The sequence below is a fragment of the Lytechinus variegatus genome, chromosome 3, assembly GCF_018143015.1.
Source record: "Lytechinus variegatus isolate NC3 chromosome 3, Lvar_3.0, whole genome shotgun sequence".
Lineage (NCBI taxonomy): Eukaryota > Metazoa > Echinodermata > Echinoidea > Temnopleuroida > Toxopneustidae > Lytechinus > Lytechinus variegatus.
Window position 1 is genome coordinate 17,204,956 of NC_054742.1, and position 7,284 is coordinate 17,212,239.

Sequence of the window (7,284 nt, forward strand, 5' to 3'; positions counted from 1 at the left end):
GGTCGTGTACATTTTTGCTCATTACATGACGTCATCCAGCCATTGCCGAGAGCCAATTTATGAATGAAAATATACCGTAAGTAACGGTGTATTAACCGCACCTTTTTCTCGGCGGGGCAGAAGCAAAAGTCGGGGGTGCGGTTTATACACGGTGACGGGTCTGAGCCAGCCCGCCGTAACCCCTCCCGTACATGTACGATGTCTGCCAGTTCACAACACATCAAGTGGCCGGGCGTAGCCGCCCAGGCAATGTCGTTTAGAGGGGTATGAGCCGCGGGTAATGGGAAGCGATTATTGCAATATTAATTAAATGTTGTCCATAACAAACGCACCCACCTTCATGACACTAATTTTGACTTTATTCTCGATTCAAAGTAGTGAAGTTCCCTGGCGAATTTAAAAAGACGCCAAGCATACTCGGTAATATTTTGTCACCGCTGAGCGAGAGTTGAGTGAGCTTAGAGATTGCGTTGTAATGTGGTTATAGTGCGACTTAAGCTGGCGCTATTCAAAGTCCCGTTTCGCGCCAGCTTGTTTTTTTTCCTTCCTGTTTGCTTTTCACAAGATACCATGTAAACCACGCACGAGAGACGGCAAGAAGCCGTAAAAAACAAATGGAAAAAATGCCAATTTCTTTGTTTCTTGAACCTTCCTATAATCCCGTATCCAAAATTCATGCTAAGACATCAAATTTCTGAAAGTGATTGTGAGATTGTGATGCAAGAAATGTGAATGTTTCTTCCTCCTACGCTGGGCCTGGGAAAGACACAGATCATAATTTGATAAGATGTACTGGCATGACTTGTACTGTATTGTAGTTTGCAATGTAATGGCAGTGCTGTGTGTGTACACTGTGACTGTGAGGTGAGCGAGTGTGTAAGTTGCCAATATTGTCGGGACCGTTCTTTCTTTCTAACATTTGTAGATGAATTGATCAAGAACAGCATATATCTGCATACCGGTAATCTCTTTGGATACTTTGAAATCTTAAAAAACTTAGATTTTGTTTCTTCGTACCTCAAATATGCATGTAAATGTGAGATTTTTTTTTTTTTTTTTTTTTTAGTCCAAAGTTGGGGGTGCGGTTAATACACGGGTGCGGTTAATACACCGTTACTTACGGTAGTAAGCATGCGCAGTGCAAGCCTTCCATTGCCCCACACAGTATTCCACCAAAACAAATGTGCAATTCTCGATCATCTCGTACCAAAATTGACCTAGAATTCCACTTTCCTATATTTTATATGTATTATGAAAGGGATTCTCGGAGAATCTATTTTCTCACCGATACCACACAGGTAACCGAATTTCGATTACTTCTTGCTTTTCCGTCAAAATCTTACTAATTAGCGTTGATACGGGATCGTGTTCACTTGAATTTGTAGTCTATCGCAACGTGCACAAAGTCAATTGGCTTCTGGAGCATCGCGTGAATATGCATTAAAAATGGAGATTTTCGATAATTTTCGATCGATACCAGAGCGATCCGATACGAACCAAGACCATTTTCCGCGTACACAACGTGACCGGATATCGTTATCACTATCGATACTTCCGCACGCAGTCCGAAGGAATTATTTTGGCGACCATATGGTCATGACGTGATCTGCGCGATTGACCAATCAGCGGTCTCCGAATCGCTGTGATATGGAACTCTAAACCAAAAGCTTCGGTCTCTGTTATGTTGGTTGTGGGGGGGGGGGGCACTTGACCAATAAAGCGGTGGGGGTGTCCCGCGGGCGAGACAAAAAACGGGGGCCTTGGAGCGGGCTTATTGTAAAAAGAAAGGGTCCTCAGAACAGGCTTCGGAACTACAAATGTCTGTGAAAACGGGGGTCCTTGGAACGGATCACCAGCATGTGAGTGGGTATGCATCCCTATGGAACGGTCATGCGTGCATGATGCAGCTAGCGCGGCCTCCGCCGGGTGAGCTCTGTGGCCGCTTTTCACCAAAAGTGCAGCTCATTGTAGCAGATCGATGCAATCGGAGCGGTGTAACGAAAAATATGCGAAGCTTTGGAGCGGATTTCTCTCTTCTTTTTTCTCGATAAGAAGAAAATGCTATGCCTTGGAGCGGCTTTCTTTGTTCTTTTTCTCAAGACAAAAATGCTATGCCTCGGAACGGAAATTTGAGTGTGAAAATGGGGGTCCCCTCCCCATCCGCGGCACATACCTAGGGACAGTGATTTTCCGCGATCACGGAAAACGGACGGAATTCACGGAATCGGCTGTTTGAAACGGAAAGTGGCTTTTCAAACGGAAAATCACGGAAAACACGTTTTTTCTCAAAATGCACAAAAAAGCAACAGAAATTAATCCCAAATCCTCAACAAAATACTAATATCAACTGAAAAAACACGATCTCACTTTGCAACAACAATCATGACAATCAACACATCGTAACTACACTCGAGCCTCTCCATCACTCGATCGTATCCAAATTAGTTTACACTTACGTCCGCATAGAAGGCAGAATCCTGCCGTGTGTTGCTGCCCTCTGCGTTCGGTCATAATATAATGATCACGGTGATTCATCAAATCCAAAATGGCGGATATTCGGAAGTCGTCGACTGCTCAAAACGATGTCCGAAAAGTCCCCAAATCAGCGATAAAATCCCATTTAACAATAAAATAATGCTAATAATATGAAAGGTGAGAATATATTAATGTTATGTTTCCCTAATTTCTTTTTTAGCTCGAATCTCTTCGATTAAAATGGATTTTAAAGCGATGTTAGTACATTGGTAGATACAAATTTTGAGCAGCGCTAGCATTTTGACATCGCTACCCATGCGCGACCAAAAAAACACGCTACATTGCGTATTGGTTTTCTACGTAAACGGAATTGTCAATTTTTCTTGTACACAAAGTCTATGGGGAAACGGAATTTCCGTTTCCAGACATGCTGAAACAGAATTTGAGATTTTCTGAAAAGGAAAAGGCAATTTTTAGAAACAGAAAATCACTGTCCCTACATACCCACTATGCATTATATACTGAGTGCCCCCCCCCCCCCCCCCCGGGAGCTGAACTCTGTTGGCTTCACTCACCAAATACAGCTACGGAGACCGAAGTTCTAGCGCGATCTGTACAGGGAACTCAATGGCCATATATGTTTATGTATTATAAGTTTGGATAAAACACAAAGTGAAATTGCACAACAGCCGAGGTAAGTCACTGTCAGTAGAGGCGCACGGCCAATATTGGAGACTGTCTCCCATGAGAGAGATTATCTCCAATATCAGAGACTTTTGTAAAGAATTTGGGTATCCAATTTTAGAGACAGTCTCCAGTTTGGGAGACCAATTTCCTTTGTTTACATTTGCTGCAAAAGGATTACCTTGGCGGGAAATAAAAATGTGATAAGCAGATTCCTCATGAAAAATTACCCCTTTTCACCGTCTACTTTAAAAATTCACCGTCTACTTTTGTTTTGATAAGGATTTTTGTTGTCATCCACACACAACAAATGGGCTTCTGAACTCAGTGAGACAAAATTTTGGGTGGAAAGTTATGCTTTTGTTGGTGTTGTTTCTTTTGTTCTTTTGCAAACCCGGAGGGGCCACTTTACATTGACGAGTGGATACCATGCGCGACCAAAAAAACACGTAAAAAGGATGTTTTTTCACGATAGGGCACGTTACGTACGTAACGTGATAAGGGTGCCAAAAACACAAAAATAATGAAAAAAGGGTATCTATTTCGTTAGGAAAATTACGTGTTTAGGGTGTAATTTGCGGGGATGATAAAACAAAATTAAAATGTTTTATAAAGGATGTCATTTTTGCCCCAACACTTCGTGTTTAGAGGCCGATTTGCGCGAGGTGTAGAAGTGGGGTCGTACTAAACCAAATAAGGTAAAGCCAACTACCGAAAAAACCGTAACAATAAAACATTCCTGTACTTGTTTAGGGGTTCATTTCAGGGAATATTTGCCAAGAGTATCGTTTTTGTTAAGGGTAGGGTTTCACACGCCAAAACTTGTTAAGGGGTTCAGAATTTTCAGAATATGGAAATTACGTGTTTAGGGTGCTTTTTGAGACCCCTTGGTCGCGCATGGTATCCACTCGTGAATGAAAGTGGCCCCACCGGGTTTGCAAAGCAAGTCTCTAATATGGGAGATTATCTCCCACATTGGAGAGAGTCTCCCATATTGCACAACGAACAATTGTCCATAGACTGTGTACAACGGATAGATCGTCTCCGCACAGCGATTCGAAGACCGCTGATTGGTCAATCGCGCAGATCACGTCATGACCACGTGGTCCCAAAAATAATTCCTTCGGACTGCGTGCGGAAGTATCGATAGCGATAACGATATCCGGTCACGTTGTGTACGCCGCAAATGGTTTTGGTTCGTGATCGGATCGCTCCGGTATCGATCGAAAATTATCGAAACTCTGCAATTTCATGCATATTCACGCGACGCTCCGAAACCCGGAAGCCAATTGACTTTGTGCACGTTGCGATAGACTCTACAAATTCCAACGAACACGATGACATATAGACGCTAATTCGTAAGATTTTGACGGAAAAGCAAGAAGTAATCGAAATTTGCTTACCTGTGCAGTATCGGTGAGAAAATAGATCCTCCGAGAATACCTTTCATAATTCATATAAAATACGGGAAAGTGAAATTCTAGGTCGATTTTGGTACGAGGTGATAGAGAATTGCACACTTATTTTGGTGGAATTCTGTGTGGGGAAATAAAAGGCTTGCACTGCGCATGCTTACTATATTTTCATTCATAAATTGGTTCTCGGCAGGGGCTGGATGACGTCATGTAATAAGCAAAAATGTACACGACCGCTACGTTCACGCTCCGCTATCCATTGTACACAACTGTTCGTTGTGTATTGGCCGTGCGCCTCTACTGACTGTTTTGCTCTTTCTTGATTTTTTCGCTTTTTTTGGCAATTAATTCCAAGACTAAAATAAAAGAGGGAATATTAATTTGCATTTCGGTCGCGTTAATTTTCACAAGTTTGATTCATTAAAGACAAAATTGAAGAGCCCCGACGGGGGATTTTGCATATTGTCCCCTAAAATTATACATTAGACGGTAGGCCTAAATCCTAATGCCAAATGGTGGCTGCACGATAGCGAGCCGTCTGTCACTCTGAGTCCGTGTAGCCTGGGGCGTTTTGGGGAGTGAAAGTTATATACTGTACGTATGGAGTCACTCCCCACTAACGCCTGGGTTTCCTCCCTATACCTCCCCACATACGGGTACAAAACCAGAAACTTTTGCCCCCGAGAATTCTACTTTCCATCTAAAAGATCTAGCCCTAAAACATGTACATGGGGTCCAACTTCATTTCCAACATTTCAGCGATATTGATTTCATTTTTAAAGAAGAATTCATTAAAAAAACGAGAGATTTGTTTTGAAAAGATGGAAAGAGCTTACTTCCGTGTTTACGTCGCCATCTTGATTTCTTTGTCTTCCGCTTGGCGACAGCACGCAAATCCAGCGATTTGCGTGCTGTCGCCAAGCGGAAGACAAAGAAATCAAGATGGCGACGTAAACACGGAAGTAAGCTCTTTCCATCTTTTCAAAACAAATCTCTCGTTTTTTTAATGAATTCTTCTTTAAAAATGAAATCAATATCGCTGAAATGTTGGAAATGAAGTTGGACCCCATGTACATGTTTTAGGGCTAGATCTTTTAGATGGAAAGTAGAATTCTCGGGGGCAAAAGTTTCTGGTTTTGTACCCGTATGTGGGGAGGTATAGGGAGGAAACCCAGGCGTTAGTGGGGAGTGACTCCATACGTACAGTATATAACTTTCACTCCCAAAAACGCCCCAGGCTAAGTCCGTGTACGAGGAGAAATTAAAGAAAAATTTAAAGTGTTAAAAAATTCTTCGAAAGAAACAGACAGCTGCCAGCTGTCTAATGGAACTCTTACCCTTTTTTAGTGTAGTGGTAGTGAAGTGGAGCCTGCACGAACTAACAAGTAGGTAGGCTATTATCGCTCGATCGAGTTTGAGGTACCCAGCCCCGGCCGCGCCGCGGCCCAGGGACCGGGCCGCGGCAAGCGTGTACTGTAGGCCTAACTGATGTGTTACTGTTGAGTGTCAGTCAATTCCGCGAATATGAATTCCGGCATGATCCCCAAATATAATACTAAACCAAAATTACGAACTTAGATCTCTACATGCTCTCTGAAACATTTACCACCAACTGCATACTTACACCAACCGAAGGATATATGGACTAGTCACTAAGGTATCATTAACTTAGACCTACCAGGTTTTGTTGTCGGAATCAGCATGGACGATCCGTCGCTCCACAGAAAAGCGCCATTTTTAAGTGATTGGATTGAAGTTAGACGAGAAAATTTTTGTCTTTGGATGGAGCGTGCACGTCACGTGTCCGATCTAATGAGTGTCCATTATACAGTGCGTCCCAGAAAAAAACGAAACCGGTATTTAGCGATCATTTATCATAACTTAATCATAAATAGAATAGATAAGTGACCTATCAATTTAAAGCTTAGAATCTCCTCTTTCATCTGATATTACTTAGGTTATTTCTCATTCACGCATGAGTGAGCAAAAAAAAATTGAAGAAAGGATACCAAAAACTCATTTGGCGGGGGGTTATCTGGGTTTCAAAAAGAAAACCACATTTCTGAAAAGTACAATATCTGTTCTTTAATTTGATACCTAAATTACAGAAAATGGTCAAGAAATAACAAAGTTCTGGTCATTTGAAATAAGGCTTGTATAATTTCCATAATTTCATGAGATCAACGTGTTTTCACCGGTTTCCTGCAGAAGCTATCGCATTGTGAACAAAAAGATTTATAGGCGAGCGGCGAGAGGCCAAAATTTGGGACTTTAATCCCCCCGACTGGATCAAAGCAAAAACATGCATCATTTTGAAGGAAATTTTCTGAATTTTTCAGAACTGAGAGTCAAAAGTGTCGCAAAGTGTAGCTTCACCATGGAAACCGGCCTTGAATAGGCCACGCCCATTTTTGTGATAAATGCAAAGCAGCAACTTATTATTTAGATTTGTTAATTAATTATACTAATTTATATATAAATATAGAATTTTCAAGGATAAAATCACTACAGATTGAATGATATGATAATGCCTAGCAACCAAATATATATTTCATATATATTTGATTTAAAAATCGTTGCCTAGCAACATTATTTTCCCTAGCAACCATATTCACTTTTCAATATTCTTTAATTTTTTACCAGATTAATTCATTTTATAATTTTTTAAAGTTTTTAATTTGTAAAAACTAATGAAAAAGGTAAATTTTGA

General features: G+C 41.3%; 1 protein-coding gene across 3 annotated transcripts in view; it reads right to left on the bottom strand.

Annotated features, from left to right (window-relative positions):
• Positions 1–6,358, bottom strand: part of LOC121410361 (hepatoma-derived growth factor-related protein 2-like) — a 33,697-nt gene extending 27,339 nt beyond the window's left edge. Inside the window, exon 1 of one of the 3 annotated variants that reach the window (XM_041602394.1) lies at positions 6,253–6,358. The gene's annotated coding sequence lies outside the window, so the exon portion shown is untranslated. Of the gene's footprint in view, positions 1–5,911; positions 5,934–6,198; positions 6,221–6,252 lie in introns of those variants that run through there. The other 2 variants (XM_041602395.1, XM_041602396.1) reach the window with 2 other exon arrangements.
• Between the last annotated feature and the right edge of the window lie 926 nt (positions 6,359–7,284).